We start from the raw sequence: 5,111 nt of genomic DNA, 5'->3' as shown, positions 1-5,111 counted from the left end.
CAGCCTAGGATCATAAATTATTACCCTAGGACATGCCATGCTAAAATAAATAGAAACATCTCATTTTTCTTTCAAACTGACATAAAGACTTCAGAATCCCTGATGGTCTCAGCTAAAGTTGTGAAATTAAATTTCTTTATATTTCGAGAAATAGTAACTGCTACTTGCAATTATAGGTCTACTATGAGAAGAACAGTAAGTCTTTAGACATTTAAATTAACTTAGATATTCAGACAGCATGTCTTAGACATATTGGAAATAAGTGGAAAATAGCAAATTTGTTATGTTGAATGACTACTTCACTTAGTTTTTATTTTAACTATTACGTGACAAAGAACGATTTTTATTACCCACAAAACAGCAAAAATAAAAGGACTTGAAATTGATGGGGAATATTTCCATAAAAGAGAATGAGGTTTTACGTCTTTAAATATGTATATGTACACATATGTAAATACACATAAATATTTATATATAAGACAATTTTGTTGAAATCTGAGTGATTTTCTTCTCTAGATCAATTTTAGTCTTTGCATTTAATGATTGCATAATATTTTTATGACTGTACATTAATGAATGAATTTATACAAATCTTCTGGTATTCATATAAAAAGTTTGCCTACATTTTCACAGGGAAGACTCACTGGATTACTCTTCTCAAGGATCCCATCACTTCTCTGTTTCTCAGGCTGTAGGTAATAGGATTGAGCATTGGGGTGAGGATAGTGTAGAAGACAGCCAGATCCTTGTCCTCTGTTGGAGTATGAAGAAATCTTGGGTGTACATATGTGTAAGCAAAGGGCACATAGTAGAAAGTCCCCACAGAGAGGTGGGTACTGCAGGTTGAACAGGCTTTCTTTTTACCTTCTGCTGAGTTCATAGGATAGACAGCACGGAGAACATGGCCATAAGAACATGCAATGCCAATGAAAGGCGACAAAAGAAATGCAGTGGTGCTCACAAACACTATGTACTCATAGATCCCGGTGTACACTCAGGCCAGAGTCAACATGGTAAGCCAAAGAGGCCAAGAGCAATCCTTCTGCACCTGCTAAAGTCAAGAAGAAGCAGCTCTGAATCCCACACCCAGTGAAGCAGATAGACTTGTTTCCAAATAGAAAATTTGACACCATTTTAGGGACAATTGCTAACACTGCTAAGTCACTTCAGTCTTGTCCAACTTTGGGTGACCCCATAGACAGTAGCCCACCAGGCTTCCCCAACCCTGGGATTCTCCAGGCAAGAACACTGGAGTGGGTTGCCATTTCCTTCTCCAATGCATGAAAGTGAAAAGTACCAACACTACACTACTTTAAATACAACTAATGAGACAGCAACAAAAACTCCAATCTAATCGTAAAATACATTAATAGTGGAGATGTAATTCAGGTCCATGAGGGAACGCTAAGTAGGAAATACACGGGTGTGTGGAGATGGGTGTCCAGAAAGATGAGAAGGATCATGGAGAGATTGCCAAATAGAAACATTAGGAAAATGAGAACAATGAGAGTAAAAAGAAACATGCCTAATCTTGACGGGGGGAACAACCACAATAAAATGAAATCAATTGATGTCTGATTATAGTTTTCTTTGGGGCATTTACCTCATTTTTCCTAAAGGCAGAAATAACCATAAGTAAGGAAGTCAAGTATAAAACAGTAAGCTATTTTAAGTTATTATTTTAGCCAGGCTCTGTATAATAATTTAAACATTACAGTTCTTAAATGAAAGACATGAGCTTGCCAATTTTGGAGAAAGAAATTTTTTGATGGATAGATTAGCATTTGAAAATACAAACACTTTTGGCCAAAGATTTTTCCAGGTAATTTTGCTGGTATAAAAATGATTATTTTGACATCATTTTGCTAGTTAGTTATATTGCCCTAGAAAAGCTCAATAACATCAAAATTAGATTTTGTATTCAAAATATATTCATAGAAAATCAATGAATGCATGCATTATAAAACTCTACAGTGAATAAACATTTATTGCTGTTGAGGAATGATTTCTCTTTCATAGTTTAGCCTTAAGGATGGAATGATATTTTTATTTACTGAGATGTTGTCACACAGAAATGTGAAATTAGCTTCCCAAATAACAGTATTTAGTTCAACTGTTGTGGAATATAGACTGAATCCTTATTGTCAAGTACTATTTAAACAAAATTATTTTCTTCTTCACTTAATTTCTGAAATCTGTAGTTATAGCATTTTTATATCTCTTTGCTTCTCTAACACTTATAAGTTTAAAGTGATAAACTTTATGACACTCTGTCTACCCATTAACTTTTCTTGTATTTAAAACTCTTTGCAATTATAGATTATTGTTTAATTTCAATCACACATATTTACAATCTCTCCTTCTTAAACTCAACTGTCATGATGATAAAAAATAGATACCTTATGAATTACAGTTCAGATGAGGATAAGGCTCAATAAGAGACTAAATAGTTTAAGACTTTTTGAGAAATGAAATTTGGGAAAAGGAATGGTTAATTACTTACATGGAAAAAAATAGCTTCCTCAGAGTTTTCTTTGTGGAGGGGAAAGGAGTAATTCTCCAAAGAAACTGCAAGTGAACAAATTGTACAGAGTGTTCTGTATTTTAGTTGCAAATATTATAAGAGCCAAATATTATCACATACAAGAAAGTCTGCAACATGAAATAAAGATGCTACATGTGTGGGTGCACACACACATATAGAAACCCAAATTCATATTCATATACACAATCACAAACAAATATAGTTTGGTAAATTGACTGCAAACATGTAGAATAATAAAACATTTATAAATATAATATTATCATCTTCATATATGTGTGACATTATCATTCCACAATACAAATATCATTAAATATATAAAATAAAGTGTCTGGTACTATCTACTGCAAATTTAAAAGATTATATTAATAAAAGATCCAGTGAAAAATTTGAAATGCAAAATGCAAAACTCAACTAGGAATTAAAAAAAAGAAACAAAAATGTGAAAGGATTACCACTTGAAAGGATAGGAGAATTAGAGAATTAAAAAAAAAATAAACCAGTGTATGCTAATTGTCACTTTAGTTAAAATAATAATTTTAAAGTTATTATTAAAGTTCAGTTCAGTCGCTAAGTCGTGTCTGAACTCTTTGCAACCCCATGAATCATAGCATGCCAGGCCTCCCTGTCCATCACCAACTCCCAGAGTTTACTCAAACTCATGTCCATTGAGTCGGTGATGCCATCCAACCACCTCATCCTATGTCATCTCCTTCTCCTCCTGCCCCCAGTTCCTCCCAGCATCAGGGTCTTTTCCAATGAGTCAACTCTTCGCATGAGGTGGCCAAAGTACTGGAGTTTCAGCTTCAGCATCAGTCCTTCCAATGAACACCCAAGACTGGTGTCCTTTAGGGTGGACTGGTTGGATCTCCCTGCAGTCCAAGGGATTCTCAAGAGTCTTTTCCAACAGCACAGTTCAAAAGCATGAATTCTTCAGCACTCAGCTTTCTTTATAGTCCAACTCTCATAAAGTTAAATAATAATACATGCAGAGTACATCATGAGAAACGCTGGGCTGGAGGAAGCACAAGCTGGAATCAAGATAGCTGGGAGAAATATCAATAACCTCAAATATGCAGGTGACACCACCCTTATGGCAGAAAGTGAAGAAGAACTAAAGAGCCTCTTGATGAAAGTGAAAGAGGAGAGTGAAAAAGTTGGCTTAAAGTTCAACATTTAGAAAACTAAAATCATGGCATCAGGTACCATCACTTCATGGCAAATAGATGAGGAAAGAGTGACTGACTATTTTTCTGGGCTCTGAAATCACTGCAGATGGTGATTGCAACTATGAAATTAAAAGACCCTTACTCTTTGGAAGGAAAGTTATGACCAACCTAAACAGAATATTAAAAAGCAAAGACATTACTTTGCCAACAAAGGTCTGTCTAGTCAAGGCTATGGTTTTTCCAGTGGTCATGTATGGATGTGAGAGTTGGACTATACAGAAAGCTGAGTGTCAAAGAATTGATGCTTTTGAGCTGTGGTGTTGGAGAAGACTCTTGAAAGTCCCTTGGACTGCAAGGAGGACCAATCAGTCCATTGTAAAGGAGATCAGTCCTGGGTGTTCATTGGTAGGATCGATGTTGAAGCTGAAACTCCAATACTTTGGCCACCTGATGCAAAGAGCAGACTCATTTGAAAAGACCCTGCTGCTGGGAAAGATTGAGGTCAGGAGGAGAAGGGGACGACAGAAGATGAGATGGTTGGATGGCATCACTGACTCAAAGGACATGGGTTTGGATGGACTCTGGGAGTTGGTGATGGACAGGGAGATCTGGTGTGCTATGGTTCATGTGGTCGAAGCGATCAGACAGAACTGAGCGATTTAACTGACTGAAAATAAAATTAATTATATAAAAGATAAGTAATTTGCAATTGATATATATGAACCACAGAAAAGAATACAGAAAATAAAAAATAAATCTTTCATTGAAAGCATTTTCTTTTTTATTTATTTATTTATTTATTTATTTTTCTTTTTATTGTAGTGGTTTTTGCCATACATTGACATGAATCAGCCATGGATTTACATGTGTTCCCCTTCCCAATCCCCCCTCCTGCCTCCCTCTCCATCCCATCCCTCTGGGTCTTCCCAGTGCACCAGCGCTGAGCACTTGTCTCATGCATCCAACCTGGGCTGGTGATCTGTTTCACTCTTAATAGTATACTTGTTTCAATGCTATTCTCTCAGAACATCCCACCCTAGCCTTCTCCCACAGAGTCCAAAAGTCTATTCTGTACATCTGTGTCTCTTTTTCTGTTTTGCATATGGGGTTATCATTACCATCTTTTTAAATTCTGTATATTTGCATTAGTATACTGTATTGGTCTTTATCTTTCTGGCTTACTTCACTCTGTATAATGGGCTTCAGTTTCATCCATCTCATTAGAACTGATTCAAATGAATTCTTTTTAATGGCTGAGTAATATTCCATAGTGTAAAAACTCTAAACATTTTCTTGAAATATTTTTGAAAGTTCTAAATATTCCCTATAAATATGTAGTCACAAAAATGTCTTTACCAAGAAAATTCTAATAATGAGAATATTTATAAAGAAAGATTTAT

At 35.4% G+C, this 5,111-nt stretch overlaps 1 pseudogene; it reads right to left on the bottom strand.

Annotated features, from left to right (window-relative positions):
- Positions 1 to 640: 640 nt before the first annotated feature.
- LOC122700774 lies at positions 641 to 1,427 on the bottom strand (annotated as a pseudogene).
- Between the last annotated feature and the right edge of the window lie 3,684 nt (positions 1,428 to 5,111).

The sequence above is a fragment of the Cervus elaphus genome, chromosome 9 (assembly GCF_910594005.1).
Source record: "Cervus elaphus chromosome 9, mCerEla1.1, whole genome shotgun sequence".
NCBI classification, from domain to species: domain Eukaryota; kingdom Metazoa; phylum Chordata; class Mammalia; order Artiodactyla; family Cervidae; genus Cervus; species Cervus elaphus.
The sequence above is the reverse complement of the archived record's forward strand: the minus strand, read 5'-3'. Positions and strand labels throughout refer to the sequence as shown.